At 41.3% G+C, this 24,083-nt stretch overlaps 1 protein-coding gene across 3 annotated transcripts in view; it reads right to left on the minus strand.

Annotated features, from left to right (window-relative positions):
• The window catches only part of KLHL12 (kelch like family member 12), a 65,598-nt gene that overhangs the window by 14,315 nt on the left and 27,200 nt on the right, over positions 1-24,083 (minus strand). The window lies entirely within an intron of this gene.

A 24,083-nucleotide genomic window follows, 5' to 3' on the forward strand; every position in this document is an offset into this window, starting at 1 on the left:
GGTCCTCCTCCCATTTCTAGATAAATCACCTTTTACACCATCCAAAATAACCTCTAGGTTACCTTTTTCTCAACTTCTTTCCAAATACAATCTGGTAGATTCGTGGAGAGAAAGTAACCCAATGAAAAAGAAATTCACTTATTTCTCGCACCCTCATCAAACCTTCACCAGAATAGATCATGTTTTTCTAACAATAGGAATGATACCAGAAATTATTGCATCAGATATAATTCCGATTCCGTGGTCTGACCATAATGCAGTATACACTACTATAGCCTGAGCCATACCAAAAGCGCATGACCCAACGTGGTACTTACCGGACATAATGCTCAAACACTCACTACATCAGATGGCCATTGAACAAGCTTTAAAGGAATACATATCAATTAATAATACAACAGACATCTCCCCAATAACACTGTGGGAAGCTCATAAGCCTGTCTTGCGTGGTACAATACAAAGACAAACGGCACTATTTAAACGGGAACGTAAAAATCTAGCAAAAAAACTAGAACTCAATTTTAATGCAGCCTACATATCATTTCAAGATAATCCATCTCAGAGTACAAAATCTCATCTGGAAAAATCTAGATTGGAATACGATCTATTTCTCACTGAGTCAGTTGATAAATCCCTCAAACGCTCCAAACACAATTTCTACATGAATACAAACAAACCAGGTACATATTTGGCTCGGACATTAAATTCAACTAACAAATCTTTCAAACCAATACGTTTGAAATTATCAAAAAATGTTTACACTTGTAATCCAGTTAAAATAGTCCATAAATTTCACTCACATCTCGCAACTTTATACAAGACAAACAATGAATTTAATCCTACAGAGGCTGAATCCTTCTTCTCAAAAATAACTTTACCTGAGTTATCTCAGAATCAAAAAAGCAGTTTGGATGAGCCTATAACTATAGATGAAGTTGCTAACGCCATAAAAGACCTAAAACTTAACAAAAGACCAGGCCCAGACGGCTACTCGGCTTTATACTATAAAACATTCTCAGAAATACTCTCTCCCATTCTCACTGAAACTTTTAACAAACTTCTAGATGGACATTCTTTTCGGCAAGAAACACTAATGGCAATTGTTTGTATGATCCCAAAACCCCTTTCTGATGATACTTCCTGTGTGAATTATCGGCCTATCTCTCTGTTAAACCTCGATATTAAATTATTAGCAAAAATAATAGCAAAACGCCTCAATAGCATTATAGGAAAATTAATACATAGAGATCAAGTAGGCTTCATGCCAAATAGACAGGCAGGCGATAATATACGCAGGGCAGTGTTATTGGCACATATTGCTAAAAAACGGAAAATCCCTTTATGTTTTCTATCTCTCGATATTAAGAGGGCATTTGACACAGTATCCTGGCAATATATGCAATATTCATTACAAAAATGGGGTTTTGGACCCCACTTTTTAACATGGATCAAAGCATTATATAATAAACCCAAAGCCTATATAAAATATGCTGGATACAAATCTGAAGCCTTTAATATCGAAAGAGGTACCCGACAGGGTTGCCCATTATCTCCCTTATTATTTGCCCTTATACTCGAACCCATGGCCCAATACATCAGAACAAACCAAACTATAACTGGCATTGAAGTAGGAGGTATTACACACAATGTATATTTGCAGACGATATATTACTTTTTCTATCATCACCACAGGTCTCTGGTCCTAACTTAATACTAGCTCTTGATGGATTTGCAGCCCTATCCGGCCTTATGATTAATCCTAAGAAATGCCTAGTGCTTAATATTTCACTCACAAACATGGAATTGATCCTGGCTAGGGCTGCACTCCCATTCACATGGGCAGAAAAATCAATCCCATATCTTGGAATTCATTTAACAGCATCTCATTCTGACTTATTCTCAACCAATTATCCTCCTGTATTAAGACAGATCACAAATCTAATAAAACAATGGTCGCAACTTCCTTTATCCTGGATAGGGAAGATTAATGCAATCAAAATGACTATTCTACCCAAATTGCTTTATCTATTCAGAGTCCTCCCTATTCCAATTCCTTCCTATTTTTTGAGAATAGTACAAAAAAGAGCAACTTCGTTTATATGGGGCTCTTCTAAACCACGTATACCTATACACACACTACATCTTCCCAAAAATAAAGGAGGCCTGGGATACCCTAATTTTACTAACTACTACAGAGCAGCACATTTGGCCAGTCTGTCCAAATACCATGTAAAACAGGAAATCCCATTATGGGTATTTATAGAGGCTTCAGAAAATGACCCTCTATTAATATCAAATTTATTATGGCTTGATCCTAAAGACCGCTTTAAAATTCATAATCCCATAACTAAACACTTCTTATCTCTCTGGGATAAACTAAAAACCAAATATCAGTTACAATCTCCACACAATCCTCTCCTTTCTTTTATCAGAAATCCGACCTTTTATCCGGCATGGATCTACCCAAATTCTTTTAAAGCTTGGACAACATCAGGCATTCAGACACTAAATGACTTCATAGCATCTAAATCATTCCTTTCATTCCCATCGCTTAGAGAAAAATATGATCTACCAAACTCTGAGATATTTAGATATCTCCAAATCAAAAATTTCTATACACCATTCCTAAAGGGGGATGCACCATTATCCCAATTATCCATTTTTGAATCAATCTGTACAAAAGATCCATTTGCTAAAGGTACAATTTCATCACTTTATAATCAATTATATGGAGTAGCAAATCTTAATAGACCCTCTTACGTTCAGAGGTGGGAGGAGGACCTGGGACGAACTTTAGAAGACACGGACTGGTCTAACATATGGCTCACATGTAAGTCATCTTCACCCAACATCTTAGCACTGGAGACAAATTATAAAGTCCTAACTCACTGGTACCTTGTACCCGCTAGAGTGGCAAAATATTCACCTAATACCTCAGCTCTTTGTTTTCGAGGATGCCCAGAAATAGGCACATATTTACACATATGGTGGACGTGCCCAGTAATCCAAACCTTCTGGAAGGAAGTCTTCGTGATTGCATCTAAAATATTTAAAAAAATAATACAACCAGATCCATATTTAACTTTACTTAATCTAAAACCGGAATGGTTAACACTCTCTCAATTCAAACTTATGATCCAACTAATAACGGCTGCAAAACAAACAGTGGCCAAGGCATGGAAATCTCCTACATTGGTACTAGCAGAAACAATTCACAGAAGGAATAATACAATGTCCCATGCTAAGATGGTAGCCATCGATCAAAATCAAATTCCAAAATTTGAAAAACTTTGGCATCCTTGGATAAAACAACAGTTCCTGTCAAACTTCAATGACTCTGTCCTGTTGCCATGGTAACAGATTAAATGACTTACAGAGACACCCATTCTAAGGCTTCAAAGAGAACTAAAAAGAATAATAAACTGACGAGCGGGACAACCTTGTGGACCATACCTCTACCTTTCAACCTTTTTCTTCTTTCTCTTTCCTTTTCTCCACCTTACGATTAAAGCTCATTATCAGAATTTATTTGACCTATATACACTCTACTTGTAAACAATATGTATAGTAGGTATAAATCATTTAAATACCTACAAAAGTAACTAAGGAAATGATATATATCTTTAATTTAGGTTTACGTGAACCCAATGTTTAATATTTGAAATTTCATGATATTTACCTATATAAACCCTACTGTAAAACAATGAGCTTACTTTATAGATCCTTGTAAACTTACATTATGTATCTTTGTAACATTGTATACTCAATAAACTTCTTTTGACAAGGAAAATGTCCGATGGAGCCCACACACAGTCGGAATTTCCGACAACACGCTCCGATCGGACATTTTCCATCGGAAAATCCGACCGTGTGTACGGGGCATAACAATTATCGATTCATAGTCTGTGTATCATTGGGTATGCCTCGGTTTTTCCTCAGAAGAAAAAAAAAAAAAAAATTACATTACTCTGAGCGCCCTTTCACAGGCCCAAAATGAAATATGAAATCATCAATCTAGTAGGTGGGGCCAATGCATGCAACCAGGAAGATGAACCCATGTTGAGTTGGATCTGCAATTTCAGAGAGTTCTCAGAATTTAACATTAATTCAGATGACAACCCCAGCCTAAAGAGGACTAAAAGCAGTATTAAACCCAAAAAACAAAATGTAATAAATTGCAGCCTGGATGATCCTAAACGTGATAGATGCGAACACCTGCAAGGATCCCAACTATCTATTATGGCACTGCCCAAAAACGTAGGAGATACACGGCAAGGGTTGAGGGTACTATAAAATGGCTTATTGGGTACTAGCTTCTCCATGGAACCACCTACATGCCTTTTAAGGTATTTTGACACTTCTTTGGATCAGCATTTGACACTTACTCTCTCTAGACTAGAGTTTTATTTGTGGCTGCAGAGTGATTGTCTTGAAATGGATTTTACCTCGCCCACCTACTCTGGCATTTCAGAACTTAACAAATGTATTTCTTATGAAAAACATATGTAATTATCTGAGTAATGACATGCAGAAATTTGATGCATATGGTCCCGATGGAATATACACTATATTGTCAAAAGTATTGGGACGCCTGCCTTAAAACAAACACACTTTAATGGTATCCCAGTCTTATAGGGCGTACACACGGTTGGACTTTGTTTGGACATTCCGACAACAAAATCCTAGGATTTTTTCCGACGGATGTTGGCTCAAACTTGTTTTGTCTGCACACGGTTGCACAAAGTTGTCGGAATTTCCGATCGTTCTAAACGCGGTGACGTAAAACACATACGTCGGGACTATAAACGGGGCAGTGGCCAATAGCTTTCATCTCTTTATTTATTCTTTACACAAGTCCAGTCCATGAACAGGGTGGGGAGGAGTTCATGGACCAAGAATTGGTTGCTCCAGCGTGACCAGTTCTCTCATATGCCTTTGCTCCGTGAGAATAATCCTGATGATTTCAGGAACTTTCTCAGGATGACGGACCCCGTGTTTCACCGTTTGTTGGCTTCGCTGACCCCCTATATCAGCAGGCAGGATACCTGCATGAGGCAAGCCATCACTCCGGAGCAGAGGCTCGTCGCTACCCTGCGGTATTTGGCGACAGGGAGAAGTCTGCAGGACTTGAAGTTCTCAACAGGCATCTCCCCCCAGGCTCTGGGGATCATTATCCCAGAGACCTGTTCTGCCATCATCCAGGTCCTGCAGAAGGAGTATATGAAGGTAAGATTTTTATCCTTTTATATCACATTTTATTGTATGATTGTTTGATAATATATTGTATTTCTTTCCTCATTCCCTAATTACCATGATTGGAATATGCTGTGAATGTCCCCTTTGTTCTCATGCATGCTGGATTTTTATGTAATTATTATTTTAGGTCCTTCATACATATTTGCCCTTCAATAACCTCCCCAGCATGGTGTCTCCTGGTCCTATATTCACTTCATGTAGTCACTTAATGTATTTTTTCTGCTCCATAGTAGTGCTTTACCCCAAACACCCCCTAAAATGTTTGGAAATGTTATTTTTGCTTTAAATTCAGGCAGAGTGCCAGAGCCTTTTTTTTTTGTGGTGTCCCCAAATAATTTTTAGTAACCCTCCCTCCCCCAACTGCTAAGTCAGCTGATCCCAATTCTCTATCCTCAATCATCTATCTGCTGACTTTGCCAAACCCATACACACTATACCCATCTATTTTGTGCTCTGATTTATGGATGAATTCCCCAAAGCATGTAGTGCAAGGGCCTGCCTGTATACTTTCAAATGGTACTGTTTAAAGTTTTGGGATCCTATTATTATCTTGATAGGTAATAGCAGAATGTCCAAATGTCCTCAAATGTGTACAGTGTGTATTTCTATCTTTGTATTCTGACACTTCTTACCTGTCCAGTGGGCTGCCAATAGTGTAACTAAGGAGGGGCTGTTCCAAGTAATACCTATTATTTAGGCATTCAGCTCTCAATGAAGTGAAGAGGGTTACCTGTCCAAGATTTCCACACACCCCCTATAATGTTAGAAATGGCCCATGAGGGGGGGGGGGGGAGGGGGAATATGATAGGTGTACCTTATACTTTGGCGTTGTTAAATTCCCCTTAGTAAATGCTATCTGGAGGTTGCCCCATAATGTTTGTGTCTAATCTGCTTGCCATGTTTCAGAATAAAAATAGTAATGTTTATTGTTTTTTCCTCAACAGTTTCCTTCCACACCACAGGAATGGCAGACTTTGGCCTCCCACTTTGCCGAGTGGTGGGACTTTCCTAACTGCGGAGGGGCAATTGATGGGAAACGCGTCCACATCGTCCCACCACCCAACTCGGGGTCGTACTATTATAATTACAAGGGGTTCAATAGTATAGTGATGTTGGCGGTGGTGTCGGCTAATTACGACTTCTTGTATGTGGACGTGGGGAAGAATGGCCGGATGTCCGATGGTGGAGTCATCGCCCAGACGGAGTTCTACAGGCGTCTCCAGAATGGCAGCTTGGACTTGCCAGCTCCAGAGGACAATGTGGAAGGACTCCCATTTGTGTTCGTTGCTGATGAAGCGTTTGCGCTGGGGGACCACCTGATGCGGCCATTCCCAATGAGGACCCTCACCCCGGAACAGAGGGTTTTTAATTACCGGCTGGCCAGAGCCCGAAAAGTGGTGGAGAACACATTTGGAATCCTGGCCAGCCGGTTCCGCATATTTATGACACCCATCCATATGGCGGAGTATAAACTGAACCATATTATACTTGCGTGCTGTGTTCTCTACAACTTTTTAAGGAAACATTCGGCAAACTATGCTGGCTCAGTTGGGCCTGAGGCCGGAATGATACATCAAACCACACTGACGGCGCTTGAAAGTGGCCGTCCTGGCTTGCCCTCCCTGAGTGCCCGTGATGTCCGGTTACGCTACCTGGAGTTCTTTGCGGGTAGGGGGGCTATCAATATGCCAGACAATCTGTGAAGCCTTTTTATAATAAAAAAAAAAAAAAGAAATTCTTTGTGGACATTTACTGCTTGTGTTTGTTTTAGCTGACCCTGACAGAAATGTGTTAAGTCCAGAAAATGTCGGGATTGTGTAACCTTATTATACAAAGCACTGTTGGCTGTTATTTACTAAATGCAAAAACACATTTCACTACAAGTGCACTTGCAACTGCACTGAAACTGCACTGAAACTGCACTTGTAGTGCCCTTAGGAAATAACCCCCATTTTTGCAGAAAACAGCAATTACATCATCCCAAAAGTGTTGTAGTGTTGAGACAATAATCCACACATTCTTGAGTAACCAACTTTTTTATACCTGCACAATCACATGTGCATTTACCAAAGGCTTTTAAAACAAACCAACATGTTTGTTGTATAACAATTTTTGGAGTAGCATTATCAAAAATCGAAATGTCCATTTAAGATAAAAACAGGCCTGTGTAAAACCAACAAGAAAGACAAAAAACTTGAACTTACAAAGTTCACATTAGGTAAAACCTGAAGGCTATATCAGACATCAGTATTTAGGAACTGGGTTTGATATAGCGTTCAGATTGGGGGAAATCACCCCTGCAAAAGCCAAATTTGGAAGATGCACACCAATTTACGAATGTCAACATGTGCTAGCTGCCATCAGGGGGGATCAAGGGACGTGTTTTGGGGGAGCAAGCCCTTCCTCACCGCTACTTTATAATTGAGGAAGGGGTTGCTCCCCCAAAACGCTTCCATTGATCTCCTGTGATGGCAGATAGCACATGTTGGCACACTGTGTGCATCCTCCAAATCTGGCTTTTCAAAACATTGCAAAAATATTTAAAAGATTGGACCACAATCCAAAAAGTGATTTTGTGGGGTTTTAAATTCGCCTCAAAACATCAATGATGTTATTATTTTTTTTAATCACATCATTGATTTTTTGCTGTATGTTTTGCAGTTCTACATTACACCCCATGATCTCCCCGATCAGGATCTGGGCACTTTCTGATGTGAAAGGATCTGGATCACGATCACCTAAAAAGAGAGAAACAAAACAAAAACAGGTATCAAAAATCTGCCAGCATCCATCTCTTACCTGAGTCTGTGGTCGCAGACACTCACCTGTTGTGGTGCTTCCTCCTCCTGCTCTTCTTGGGTTGGGGGTATTTCACCTTCTTCCATAGGTGGGGGGTCTGTGGTCTCCTCGGATGAGGGGTGTCCTCCGAGTCTTTTCTCTCCTATGTAAAACAAAAATGGTATAATTAGCACACAGATATTTGATGGCAGAACTATAAATAGGAAACATTGCTTGGAAGTGGGGTACAATTGTCAATTTTAGCCGAGTTCCAAGATGTCTTTTTTTTTTATTGCCCTTTGTCAAGCTGCAATACTTTACCTGTTTAGTACAAGCTTCACAGATGGAGACCCCCCTATAGTATACACTGGAGCACCTGTGTGCCCCCCCTAATAAAAATGGTGTTCTGGGGTCCCACACTAGTGCTCCAGTGTCCAGATGTGAAAACAGCTGCTGAGTGTCCTCTCCTTACACAGAATCTAGTTTGCATTTCATTCTAGTAACAAACCCATCTACACAAACAAATATTTGGCATCCAAGTAGGCCCAAAAAAATGTGGGAAAATGCATATGGCCTAAACAATGGTGTTTTAGAGGCCGAAAGAAAAATGTTTGATACGAACGAATAATGGGCCCATGAACATTAAAGTTGCCCTTTTAAACGTTACAATTAAGAAAAGCATATGGAGCAGCACGAACGGAATAAAGACAGATTAGGAACACAGCACAACTACTTACTTTTTTGCAGCACTCTCCGGATCTTTCGGTACTGCTCTGGCTCTCTTAACTTCAGGTCCGACCACCGATTCCTGAGCTGATCTTTCGATCGTCGTACCCCGAAATTCTTGTGAAGACTTTTGACCACTTTCGCCATGATCTTTGCCTTTGTGATGTTGGGGTTGGGGTAAGGCCCATACTTTCCGTCATAGTCGGACTTCTTCATGATGTCGACCATCTCCAACATCTCCCCAAAAGACATATTTGTGGCCTTAAATCGTCTCCTTCTGGATCGGGACGTGTCCGGATCTGGGCTTTCCTCCTCCTCGTTCCTGCAATTATCACGCACCTGCTGTGACTCCGCCATGTGCTCTTCCCCCACTGCGCCGAACGAAAAGGGGCGGGGAATAGACTAGAAAGAACGTCAGGGGCGGGCGGAGTTACACACATGCGCAGTGTGTATAAAGCGTAACACGCGTGCGTATTACGTACGATCTGTGAGCGGAGGAAGGAGCATTGGACGCGCCGATCGTAAGACCGAAGGTAAGAGACAAACTTGTGCCTATACTGCTTCTACATTGAGGCCTATATTGTAACAAGATTAGGAGAGTTTTGTCTGACATTAGGCTTTGTCTTGTGTTGTGTCTTGCAGTGAACATGGATATGCTACTGAAAGACAATGACTTCATGTCAGTATTCCTAGATATGTTAAGGAAGCTGCCATGTCTGCGGGAGATTAAACACCCCCATTTCAAGAACCAAGCAAAGAGGAAGGCAGCACTGGTGCAATTGTGTGAAATTGTGAAGCAGGTGATCCCCATGGCAGACATCACCTATTTAAAGATCTTAATTGGTGGCCTGAGGAGCACATATCTAAGGGAGCGCAAGAAGGTCCAGGATTCACAGAGATCCGGAGCAGCAGATGACATCTATGTCCCCAGGATGTGGTACTATGACAGGCTGCATATTCTGGCAGGCCAGACTGAACCCAGGCCATCCCTCTCCAGTCTTCCTTCCACGCTTCCTTCCCCCCGGCTGAGGCTTCTGACGCCCAACCTGGGCCTTCCAGGCCACATGTGGGAGGAGCCCAGATTGAGCCAGGTATAGCATTCCTCTAAATATTGCTGGTTGTCCAATCAATGATGTTAACTAGATGTTAGTTGGGAGTACTAATTTAGGATTGTGATTGATGAAGCAAAAACTAAAACCATGTCCCTTTTTCATACACAGGGAAGTCTCAGCCAGGAGGTGGCCGGGCCGAGCCGGCTGGCTGATCTGCAGGTCCCTCCACCCCCCCTGGAAAGAGAAAGTGGCAGTAGGAGGAGTGCCCTAGAGGAGGCTACCAGAGGACTCTTTTGGAGGGCTACAGAGGTCCTGGGAGCACGACAGACCGTGGAGGAGGACATTGCTGCCGTCATTGCATATAAAATGCAGAGGATGGAGGAGGGCCAAATTACAGCTCAGACACACCTTTGCGATGGTCCTCCTCCTCCTCCAGGTCCTACTAGTCCTTCTCCAGGTCCTACTCCTCCTCCTGCCACATCTCCAACAGCACAGCCACAGCCGGGAAGGAAGTGTGGAAGGAAGACCAGAAAGTGAGGACCCTGGATCCAGTCTGGTCGGCCAAAAAATGCAGCCTCTTGTGGTACCACAGCCTGGGGACACACATGTCATCTGCTGCTATCCGGATCTCTGTGAATTCTGGACCAGACTGCCCTCCCTTACATATGGAGTCCTCAGGCCACCAATTTTGATGTTCAAGAATTGATGTCTGCCGTGGGGGTCCCAGCCTTCGCTAATTTCTCATGTTGATCCAGTGTTGCCTTCCTCTTTGTTTGGTTATGATCCCTTAATAAAGGATTTTTGTTTTGAATTATACTCTATGTGTTTTACTAGTTTTTTTGTGAGGATTCAGGTACATTTCAAATATTCAATGTGAAATGAACAAGGGACACCAACAACAAACAATCTCCTTAAAATTAAATAATACAAGATATCAATGGTGTTGGGGTAACTTGACACACAAAACACACACAAAAATATTCTGGAGTAAAAATAAAAATAACATTGAACAAAGATCAGCCTTTGAAAAAATACAAACATTAAATTAAAAAAAAAAAGGCTTAAAATCCCAAAAAAAATTAAATAAAAAAAAAAATTATGTCAGATGTGACAACTAATAACAATATATTCAGGGAATCCCAATAAAAAAACAAAAATAAAACTTTGTGAGAAGTGTGTGTGAATATGAGCAGCAAAACTACTTAATTCTTGTCACATTATAAAAAAGAAGAGAGTGCGCTGTATTAAACCATTTTTAACATTGCAGCGTGACGAAAGTGCTGTATCCATTGCGAACGCTAAGTTTACCAGAACGAGCTGTTCCTGTCTTGGAATTTCTTCTGAGCATGCGTGGCACTTTGTGCGTCGGAACAGGCCACACACGGTCGGAATTGACGCGATCGGATTTTGTTGTCGGAAAATTTTATCTCCTGCTCTCCAACTTTGTGTGTCGGAAAATCCGATGGAAAATGTCCGATGGAGCCCACACACGGTCGGAATTTCCGACAACACGCTCCGATCGGACATTTTCCATCGGAAAATCCGACCGTGTGTACGGGGCATTAGTCTGTAGGGTTTAATATTGAGTTGATCCACCCTTTGCAGCTTTAACAGATTCAACTCTTCTGGGAAGGCTGTCCACAATGTTTAAAGAGTCTATGGGAATGCTTGATCATTCTTCCAGAAGCACATTTGTGAGCAAAAAGGCTTGGCTCGCAGTCTCCGCTCCAATTCATCCCAAAGGTGTTCTATCGGGTTGAGGTCAAAACTCTGTGCAGGCCAGTCAAGTTCCTCCACCCCAAACTCGCTCATACATGTTTTTATGGACCTTGCCTTGTGCACTGGTATGCAGGGAGCATGAAACTGTCCAAAATGTCTTGGTATGCCGACGCCTTAGGAGTTCCCTTCACTGGAAGTAAATGGCCAATCCCTAACCCTGAAAAACAACCTCACACCATAATCCCCCCTGCACCAAATGATTTGGACCAGTGCACAAAGCAAGGTCCATAAAGACCTTGATGAGCGAGTTTGGGGTGGAGGAACTTGACTGGCCTGCACAGAGTTCTGACCACACCCGATAGAACACCTTTTTGGATGAATTAGAGCGGAGACTGCGAGCCAGGCCTTCTCATCCAATATCAGTGCCTGACCTCACAAATGCGCTTCTAGAAAAATGGTCAAACATTCCCATAGACACACTCCTAAACCTTGTGGATAGCCTTCCCAGAAGAGTTGAAGCTGTTATAGCTGCAAAAGGTGGGCCAACTCAATATTGAACCCTACGGATTATAAAATGCCCACTCAGGGCATTTTTTAGTTCCAGGACAGGAACTGACCTCAATTCCCTCATCAAGCCTAGTTATAATATACATTCAAGAACTGTAGTCCCTGAACAAGATGATTTCTTAAATGATGTAAATCTGTCCCAGTATCCTCTCACTGATCTAGAGAAAAATATTTTAAGTAAGGGTCTTAGCTTTGCCCCAATGAAGATATTGACAAGTTCGAGGTGATCAAGGACATTCAATTGTTTGCAAGAAAAATCAAACAGCTGTATGCCAAAAACACAAAAGGAGGAACACAACTAAGACCCCAAGAAGTTGAAGCTATAGATAATCTTATTTCATTATTGGAAGAAAATGACCCTCACCCAGATCTAATAGATCGCATCGATCTTGAGCATCTTCTCCAAAAGCTTGATCAATCGTCATCCTCTAACTTTCAAGATATCCCCATCAAAAATAAAAACAAAAAGAAGTCTGACAAGTTTCCTGCACTGGCTCTCAATGCCAATGTTCAGGCATTTGTCAAACTTACTACAAAATGAAATCCAAGAATTAAACGCGATAGGGTCTCAAATCATTCAGTCGAGAAACAGGGCATACTACACGATCTCTCTACCAATCCTATGATCACTGTGAAGCCCTCCGATAAGGGGGGGCAACATCGTGATCATGGATAACGATCAGTACATACAGATTTGTACCAGAATTCTTAATAAATCCTGGTAAGCACGGGTCACAACAACTAAAATTGATCAATTCCAGCAGGAATTTTATCAGCTTGTTTATTCAGGGTTCTACCACAATATTCTGTCCAAAGATGAGTGGGAATTCGTCCGCATCCCCTTCCCCCGCACACCCACCTTCTACTCACTTCAAAAGTTGCACAGGAGTCTGTCACACCCATCAGGTAGGCCCATCATATCCGGTAACAGTTCTCTGACAGAAAATCTCAGCAAACTCATCGATGGCTACCTGCTTCCACATGTATTGGGCACTCCAAATTACATAAAAGATACTATACATCTACTTCAAAATATTGATGGACTGCAGATTCCATCGGACTCGATTTTGGTAACTATCGATGTGGAAGTGTTATACGGCTCAATCCCACATGGCAAGGGATTGGCATGTATCAGAAGAGTTCTGTTGGAGAAAAAGCAGATTTGAACGCAAGTTCAATGATTATATCATTGAAGCTTTGGAATTCATTCTATACCACAACTATTTTGTCTTTAACGGTTCCCATTTCCTCCGGGTACAGGGCGTAGCTATGGGCCCCTTCCTATGCCAATCTGTACCTGGGGGAGTGGGAACGAATGATCAACATTTCGGATGATTTGGTTCCATTTTTGTACCACGTAGTAGTGTGGTTTCGGTGTATCTACGACATACTACTAATTTGGAGCGGTCCTGATGGGTTGTTGCAGAGTTTTGTGCAACAATTGAACATCAATACATTTAACCTTACTTTAACCATGACATCTAATACCAACATAATTGAATTTCTGGATATCTATATAGATAAAGATACAAATGGCGTACTATCAAGCAGTCTATATAGAAAGCCAACGGCTGGTAATGGCATTCTACATGCCATCAGCTTTCATCCAGCCAATTTAGTTAAATCAATACCGTTTGGCCAATACCTGCGCAATAGATAAGGTTACGATTTAAGAAAGAAGCAGATGAACTTAGGTCAAGACTCCTTGCACGTGGATACTCTCATAAATGCCTTAAAAAAGCAAATCAAAAACTAGGTGAGAACTACTGTATGGAACTAAGACTCAGAAAAATGATGGTAACCAGTTACGGATTATCACTCGTTTTTTGAATCAACAAGAACGATTCAAGAACATCGTGCATAAATACTTGCATGTTCTATCATTGGATCCCATAGTTGGACCACTACTGCCAGAACGTCCAGCGTTTACTTTTCACAGGGCGAGGTCTCTGCGAGACAAACTAGTCCCCAGTGAATACAAGGGGGGGTACAAGGCATCCATGTAAGAGGTTGGGTACCTTCAAATGTGGAGGGTGTGGCTACTGTCAATACATGGATACTGGTACCCGAAAAATTCTTCCGAACAAATCAACTTTACCCCTAGGCACTTTTTGGAGACATTTGGAGTGGTATACCTCCTGCAGTGCGAATGCAAATGCTTCTATGTAGGCAAAACTAAAAATGAACTTTGGCAAAGAGCATACCGCCACATTCTAAGCATGAAATCATGTAATCCAGACTTACCACTGGGACGCCACACAATACACTTTCATGGTGGCACCTTTCCACATATAAAATTTCTAGTACTTGATAGGGTGCACCCAGGAATGGAGTGGGGGGTGACTGGAATAAGATTTTGTTACAGCAAGAACAATGGATATTCAAGTTGAATGCAACATTGTTTCCTGGACTCAACGAGATGATCTCCTTCAAACCATTATTGGAGGGCTTCGTCTCTGGGGGTCCTGAGTTGTACTAGACTCCATAAGCCCGTATACACATCCCCTCCCCTCTTTTGTAATCTTACCCAAGTTTTGTGCTTCTCCTTTTTCCTCCCCTGTTTTCACTTTAGGGGTTTAACCATTAGAGTTACACAACTGATGCAAAATGTTTTTTTTTTTTTGAAGAATCATTTTTATTGGATTTTCAGTTCTATTCAAAACAATAGTAGCCCACGCAGGGGCAAAACTTAGGCTACAGCAACATACCATAACTTGAATTCTATGTACAACTTAACACAAACTACTAACTACTACCCCAATGTGGGGAGAGGTTCCAGTTCAGGGGGGGGGGGATCTGTGCTCAAACTGGTGTTATCAGGATACTTCAAAATAAGAATATCTGGGCTCAATTCACTTTTAAATAGATTACCAATCTAGGTCTTGCGTACTTCTTCACTTACTGTGGTGGCATCTTCTAGCCGACATGTCCACACTTTATCAAACTTTTGTGGGCAACCCCTGTTCAAGTAGGTGGCCTTGTATGAGGGTAAACTGGTATCAGACTTTTCCAAAATCTAACAGGTGTGTCTAGGTCATTGTGATGGCTTTACGAGCGTAATACAGTAGTAGGGATATAAGTACTTTTTTCGTTCTAATCACTGACGTTTGTTCAACCAACCCCAGCAGACAGTATTTAGGATCATAGGGAACATTGGTCTTGGTTACCTTTGCAATTACCTGAATGACCTCTTGCCAGTAATGTTTAATTGCTGGGCAGCTCCAAAAAATGTGGAAAAACTCTCGGGGCTGGTGTGAGCAACGCCAACACAATGGAGAGTATTGCGCCGACATCCTATGGAGCCTGTGGGGTGTATAATAAGCCCTGTGTAAAATTTTGTATTGGACCAGTTTATCTCTTGCTGAGACCAGAGGGGGGGGGGGGGGAAGGGAAAGTCCCAAATCTCCCTCCAGTCATCATCATCCAGTTCCGGGATGTCCCCCACCCATTTTCTGCTGAGGGAGGACAACCCGGGATCGGCAGCAACAAGCCGGAACGTGGGTTTCTCAAAGTCCCTCACCCGGAGGGTAGATTCAAGCTCTGAGTATGATAACCCAACTGGTTGGCCTAGGAACTGGCACCTATAGGCATGAGCAATTTGAAGATACCGAAAATGTGCATGTGCAGGTACATTGAATTTGGTTCATAAAATGTGAAAAGGGGACAGCTCCTTGTTTGTGATGATGTGTTCTAGTTTCACCATTTTATATTTAGCTCAGGTCTGGGGATCTGGGACAGTGTTGAACTGCGAAAGGTTAGGGTTCAGCCACAGAGGGGTGTGAGGAGACCAGGAGATCGATTGGGGCGCCATCAGAGCTTCACTCACCTTCCATGCTTGTATGGTGGTACGCATGGAAGGAGTAAGATGATGTGGGCTTTAGTTCCCCTGAACAGCAGCTCCTGCAAGGCCTCCAGAGACCCAACTATAGCCGCCTCCAGCACCGTTGCAGAGTTTGTCAAGTCCGGCTGTAAACACCAATGGGCAGTCACAAGCTGGGTGACCAAGTAATACTTGTGACAGTGAGGAAGAGCCAACCCCCCATTATCCACAGGCCGGTCAGAGTGCTATATTTGAATCTAGGCGTTTGGGCCCCCAAATGAAGGAGGTGAAAAGTTGTTTAATGGAATTGAAGAATGTCTTGGTCAACCATTGTGGGGAGTTTCCAAAAATGTACGTGAATTTAGGAAGGAATTTTTAGCAGGTTGATGTGTCCAATGAGGGAAAGGGGTAGGATACTCCATGCCTTCAGTTTGGTCCTTACTTCAGTTAACACTGGGTCGAGATTGAGCTGCACAAAATCCCCACTTGAGATGATTATACCCAAATAGGTAAAATGGTCAACCCATTGCAGTAGGAGAGAGGGGGGTGAGGAGGATCTAGCCTCCTCATCCACTGGAAAGAGCTTGGATTTGTGCCAATTCACTCTCAGACCCGTGAAGGTGGAGAAGGTATCCATGATTTTGAGGGCGTCCTGCAGAGAGGCCCCAGCATCATTTAAAAAAAAGCAGCAGATCATCTGCGTAGAGAGCCACTCTCTCCTCCAACCATCCCACCCGGAGACCATTGACCTCAGCTAAGAGGCCGACTCCGCATTATGTGCCCAATATTCCTGTAGCTGAGGGGAAACTCTGTCATGGACTGACTCATTATTGATCCAGTGGGGTTGTAACCTCGAAAAGGGCTCGGTTACGCGACCTGGTAGTCCTAATGGTCAATTTGAGCCGGTTATGGTCAGAGAGGCCAGAGGGGAGGTATCATGCATCTTGAATGTCATTTAGAAGGGCTGCATTGGCAAAAGCCAAGTCAATACGAGAGGAGGTTTTAAAGGTGGTTGAGAAGCAGGGGTATGTTCTATCCTGGGGATGCAACCATCTCCATGTCTCGGTGAATTCAGTGGCTTGAGCCCAGGTACCCAATTCTGGGCTAAAATTGGATTGAGGGGAGGGCCTATCCAGGTCACGTGCTAATGTGGCGTTAAGGTCCCCCATGAACAGAATGAGGGCTGGGCAATGCACACACACACACACACACAGTGGGGACGGAAAGTATTCAGACCCCCTTAAATTTTTCACTCTGTTATATTGCAGCCATTTGCTAAAATCGTTTAAGTTCATTTTTTTTCCTCATTAATGTACACACAGCACCCCATATTGACAGGAAAACACAGAATTGTTGACATTTTTTTCAAATCTATCGGCTAGCAGCACTCCCTTTTGAGTGCTCTGTTTGTCTTACGTGAATCATTGTCGGTCAGTGATACCCTGGCCTGTTCATGCATGGCTCTGACGGACCATTGTCTCTCTTCATTTGTTGAGTTATTTTTTGCTGTTTGGGTGGAACACCTACACCTGGGGTCAGTATTTTCAGCTGATAATTTATTGGTGATGTCACAATATGCATGCATGATTTCTTTGTATGAAACGTAAGATGATTGTAATATTTATAACTTTGCACTCTCACATATTTCTGATGACATGTATTCTATCATCATAGACTTAAGCCACAGTTTTGGAAGTTTCAAGCCCTTTTAGTCCCTGAAGAAGATCTGCACTGCGTTTTTCCGAAACACGTTTGACGCTCTGTCGGCTTGACAGTTTTGGGCTTCCCTCTCAGCTGTTCCTATATCTGCCCCCAACATATGTGTTTGTTTTTATTATCTTGGAACATTGTGTTTTGTGCGATATGTATTAATACATTTTTACGATTGCTGTTTGTGGTCCGTTTAAAATCCCAACTTGAGGAACTTGTCTTTTACTATACGTATTAGGGATGCGGTCCGCAAACAGTACAGTCAGCTAGCTGTGGCAAACTCTTTTTTTCTACTAACTGGGATGCCAATAAAGTTCATGAGCGTGTAAAGGCAGGCGTCCCAATACTTTTGACAATATAGTGTATGTATATCCCTTTTCTTAGGTTTTCCTATAGTCCCTTTGTCCCTGTCTGTTCAATCAAGAATTTTTTAGCTTCTAAGTATAGTGGTTTTTAGATTGTCCTTAACTGTACAATAGAAGGTTGTTTACTGCGCGGTTTTAGACTTTCACCTTTTTGTCTGTCGTGACGATTGCCTTTTTTCTTTTTGTCTAACTGTCCTGCGAGGGGACTTTTCGCTTTGTTATTTAAAGATAAAAAATTATTTTGAAATAAAAATACAATTAAAAAAAAAAAAAATGCAGCTTACCAATTCTTAGATGTGGTGGCTGCATTCATTTCCTTTTTTGCCTTTATTCTCACCTAGCGATCTAGCCAACAAGTCTGTTATTTTTCAATTTACTTCAACAGACCATATTCTCCTGACAAAGTAGCAGTTAGAGGGTTGAGAAAGTATTTAACATTGACAGGGGTGCTTACAATGGCCAGCTTTTATTATTTTTTTTAAGACCTTTATCCCAAACACTGTTTGCTGTGGCCTGTAACTGCTTATAATACAAAGCGTTAGTTGGAGTTCAGCTTCAATTTTTTTAGTCAAGTCCCTCAAGTTTTTTTTAGTCAAGTAAACCTGCTAGCCCAATAGCACCCTCTCCCCAGACTGACAATGCTGCTGTCCAATGGTGTCCGCTTTACTACTTCATCTAGAATGGTGACACGCTAAGACAGGAAGTGTGCTACTGGTCAGATAACCAATTGAAATGCAGCCACCACATCCAAGGATTGGTAAGCTACTATAATGTATATTACATTACATTTTTGTTACTGGGTTCAATAGCTCTTTAAATTATGCTTTATATACCCCCAGACAAGCTGTAGTTAACATTGTTTATCTGAATTCAAATTATTGCCACTGTGCAAGAACAAGGAATATTCTGGAGGTCCTTGTACTTGCCACAGCTAAAATGGCCACTGGCATTCTTTCGCCTTCTGCCACCACCCATGCTTACCAATTGAATATAGGGCTGCAACTAACGATTATTTTCATAATCGATTAGTTGGCCGATTATTGTTTCGATTAATCGATTAATAACCTTAAAAAAAAAATATGTGGCGTATAATTTAGTTAATATGTAAAGTTTAAAAAAATGGCAATTTATTCTTAAATATCTCTATGCAGTGGTAAATATAAATAACCAACTATATGGTTAGGGAGCAAAATATCTAATCCACTCCGAGAATAACAGACAGAAGAGATATACTGTATATACTATTAGAGGAGATACACTGTATAAACTGTTAGAGAAGAGATATACTGTACATACTATTAAAGGATGAATCTGATAAATATTATCAGACTCAAAGATCAAATGCCTTCCTCCAAAAAAAATTTCATTTTAAGAACGTTCGTTCGATTTTCTAATCGTTAGTGGGGTCAAGTCGACGTTCATTTTCAACCACAGTGACGGGAAAATTTGGAAATTGAAAACTTCTTGGTCAAAGGAATTTTCAGACAGTGTATGTGGTTTTCGTTCAGAAATTACATTCATTTTAAAAACAGAATGTTAAAAACAAGTAAAAATTTCAAACAACATTCTTTCATTCAGCGAATGTACAAAGACTTTTCGTCTGAATATTCTCGTCTGAAAATTGATCCTTGTGACCAGAATAAGGCTCGCTACAGACCTAGGCAGTTTGCTTTCAATCTGTTTCTGCAGTGCTTTTTGCTGTGCGTTTTGATTTTTGCGCACGTGATTTTGCGGCGATTTACGTTTTTGCATTTTTTTTTGGCCAATTGGGTTAAAAAAACTAAAATTAGCTCTTTATAGTACAAAAAAAAAAAAAAAGCAGATAATCACTACTGTAAGGGGTTCATTTTTTTTTATTGTAGAACTGTGAAAGTAACATCTACAGTAGCGATTATTTGCTCTTTTTATACTATAAGGGGCTCGTTTTAGTTTTTTTTAACCCCATTATGTTACTGGCCGATTAATCGATTATGAAAATAGTAATCGATTAATTTGATAATCGATTAGTTGTCGATTAATCGATTAGTTGTTTCAGCCCTAAATTGAAAGCACACTGGGAAGCTGATATAGGGGAGATGCATGATGAACACTGGGGGGGAAGTCCTGGAGGCATGGAAAAAAGTTTCCCCCAAATTGTCGGACCGACTTACTCACCTATATATTCTTCATAGAACATACCTTACTCCGGCACGTATATCTAAGTATAAAACAAACACTGACCCAAACTGCCCTAGATGTGGCGATAAGGATAGTACCTTTTACCACCTGATGTGGTCCTGTCCACATACAGTGCTACTGGTCGCAAATAGTCAAATTCCTTCACGATTGCATGGGTTCCCCCCTAACATTATGCCCTCGCCAGTGTTTGCTTGGCCTTCTCCCCCTTCCAGAGGAGGAGAAGTACTTGACGATATTTTTGCAGGAGACCTTATTCACGGCCAGAATGCAAATAGCCCAATTATGGCTTAGCTCTACTCCCCTTAACATTCAGCAATGGAAAAGGGCTGTGAATCTCACTCTCCCGTACAAAAAAGTTCTGTACTTGCACCGAGGTTGCCCGGATAAGTTACATAAAATAGGGGATAGATGGATGGATGACTCCTCCAAATGCACTGATCAATGCTGAAATACTCCTCCAAATCTGTTATCATAGCTAAAATTGCCGGTATTATGGACACGTACTTCTAATATGGTTTTGTATATGCATACTCCCAGTGTAAACAGCAATGCTTACCAATGGTCCTGCAGTTACAGCAATAAGTCAAAAGAATTTATGTGAAAGTAGCACTTTATATGACTGGTGCTTGTTGCACCGTGTATTTTGAACGTAAGTACCCGATTGGATTTTCATGCTCAATAAACTTATTTTGGATCAAAAAAAAAAAAAAATGGCCACTGGCAGCCTTAATACTATGCCAGAGAACTTTGCCTGTTGCCGACAGATTTTAGAGAACTCCCTAAACAGCCTGACAGCACAGACACTCTTAGATGAAAACAGAGATGAAACTTACAGTATGTTAAATGATAAAATTATATGGGTAATCTTAATGACACAGCTCAGAAATGTATAAAAAGACATAGGGTCATGGACTGAGCATTACCATCTTGCAGGACTGGTGCAAGGTTTTTTGACACCCTAGGCGAAACCTCATTTTGCACCCCTCCCCCCCCCCCGACTCCACCCCCTTTGCCCTGCCCATGTATACCCCATCTTTTTAATGAAGCGCCCATCAAATGCAGCCTCACCAGTGCCCATCAAATGGAGTGGCGGCTGCCTGCTGATGCTGAGAATTAGTTGCTTGCTGCGGGAGAGTAAGAGAGTAGGAACACCAGTGGCCGGGCGTCCTAGGCGGCTGCCTAGTTTGCCTAGTGGTAGCACTGGCCCTGCCATCTTGCAAACTTTGATACTTCTGTTTGTAAAATGCTGTTGGGTGGTTTTGCTAAAAAGGTTGATCTTCAAGCAAGACATTTTACCCCATTTTTACTTCATCTTTTCATTATTGTTATTACTGAAACCCCCAGGGTATTTGTCCCTGTGCTAGGCTAGTTGCAGGGTTTGTTGTGATCCCTAAACCATGTAATGATCTGACCTTGTACCTCTTACTGTCCTATTTTTCTTCTAGCTGTAGGTGCTAAGATTTCCATCAAGGTGCTGGCATGAAGTTGACTGCAGTTATTTTCACTCTTGTTCACGAGGCTCAGACTGGCTTTATGCGAGGAGAGGACCAACATTAATCTCATATGACTTTTTACGATTATCTCAATGTCTAACTCGAGAGGACGCTGGTGTGTTTGTGTCACTTGATGCTGAAAAGACATTTGATTCCTAAATAAAATTTGAGTTTGGACCCATCTTTATTTCGTGGCTCCAAAAACTATAATAAAAACCTAAAGCCTGAGTATGCACTAATGCCACTCCCCCTCCCCCCCATTTCTACCAAGGAGAGGTACAAAACAAGGCTGTCCACTTTTGCCAGTCTTTTTATCTTTTGCAATAGTACCACTGTCAATCTGCATCAGGGGCGTGACCTTGGTCAAAAGTACAGGAGGAAAAAGTTTCCATTTAGACAGAAGATACCCTGCTATATTTACAAGATAGGTAAAAAATAAATACTGCGCTTACACTGATTAGAGAAAAGCTGCGACTAGAAAGTAGTAAGCTGAAAATAGTGTAAGTCAAAAAAAAGTCGCGCTGACAACTAAAGTGACAAAAGGCAAATGCCTGAAAAATGATGTGAATGTGGAGATTGAATGTGGGTCATTGAGTGAAAGTGTCAAACACTATAAAAGAAATTAAAAATACTATTAAGTGAATAAAATATAAATGAGAATAATTGTGTATATGACAAAAAAACAGATATTGCATATCACAATCAGTAAACAATATATACCTCTAGTGTCAATATGTACATTAATACAGCTTAACTGTAACCACAGAGCCAAACCATAATAGTGTAACATAAGAAACTGAAAAACTAAAGAAAGTCCGTGATTCAAAAAAGCAGTATTAAATAAAGTCCATCCATATTACATTGACATGCATAGATTAAAACTGATCTCCAGGTGCTCTGTGAAGTAATGTAACAGGATCTCGCTGTGATAGGATATAAGGTGCGTAGATAAACCTCCACCTCCAAGAAAAATTGCTGCCTCTTACCAGATGGAAATGGTCTCTAAATTACAGGAGACCCAGGAGGCAGATGGCTGTACCCCAGCCAGGGATCCTTAAGCAGGCACTCAGCGTACGGGACCTGGGACTCACTCCACACAGCCTCAGCATTTATGGAAATATTGCCATGTAAAAGATAAATTGCTCCACATAGTGTAAAATCCAGCGATTTATTGTATAATATAATATATTGCAACCTCTATATTTTTTATACAATAAATCGCTGGATTTTACACTATGTGGAGCAATTTATCTTTTACATGGCAATATTTCCATAAATGCTGAGGCTGTGTGGAGTGAGTCCCAGGTCCCGTACGCTGAGTGCCTGCTTAAGGATCCCTGGCTGGGGTACAGCCATCTGCCTCCTGGGTCTCCTGTAATTTAGAGACCATTTCCATCTGGTAAGAGGCAGCAATTTTTCTTGGAGGTGGAGGTTTATCTACGCACCTTATATCCTATCACAGCGAGATCCTGTTACATTACTTCACAGAGCACCTGGAGATCAGTTTTAATCTATGCATGTCAATGTAATATGGATGGACTTTATTTAATACTGCTTTTTTGAATCACGGACTTTCTTTAGTTTTTCAGTTTCTTATGTTGTTACACTATTATGGTTTGGCTCTGTGGTTACAGTTAAGCTGTATTAATGTACATATTGACACTAGAGGTATATATTGTTTACTGATTGTGATATGCAATATCTGTTTTTTTGTCATATACACAATTATTCTCATTTATATTTTATTCACTTAATAGTATTTTTAATTTCTTTTATAGTGTTTGACACTTTCACTCAATGACCCACATTCAATCTCCACATTCACATCATTTTTCAGGCATTTGCCTTTTATATTTACAAGACACTGGCCCCTCTTTACAATCTGCACTGGAGATTGACTCCTTTAGTTCCTTTTCAGGTATGAAGGTAAATTGGGACAAAGCTCTCCCATTTACGCTTAAGCTGCATTCACACCTGAGCATTTCAAAGTCGCACGTTTTTACCACATTTTTGTTCAGGTCACCAATGTAAAAGGCAGAAAAACGCCTGTAATCTGCCCCAAAGAAGCTCATGTTCTTTCTTTCATGTTCTGATGTGAACAGGTGCCTTTGAAATGAATGGGATTTTGCTTGTTGGGCCTTTTCCAAGCGTTTTATGAGCTGAAAACGCTCAGGTGTGAATGCAGCCTTACTTTGTCGACCACCTCTCCGGACTTCTCCATTCCTCTGCGATGGGTAACTAAATTTACATTTTTATGAATCAATCTCTCTCATAATCCTAAACCAACATTGGGTCAATTTACCAAAAAAATAACACATTGTCATCTCCCTCTCCCGACCCTGTAGGGCGTGTGAATCTTATAAAGATGGCCTTGTGATCGTATTGTGGAAGGGGAGCCCCAAAAGGCTGTGTGAGAGGG

The sequence above is a fragment of the Aquarana catesbeiana genome, linkage group LG02 (assembly GCF_042186555.1).
Source record: "Aquarana catesbeiana isolate 2022-GZ linkage group LG02, ASM4218655v1, whole genome shotgun sequence".
Classification (NCBI taxonomy): Eukaryota; Metazoa; Chordata; class Amphibia; order Anura; family Ranidae; genus Aquarana; species Aquarana catesbeiana.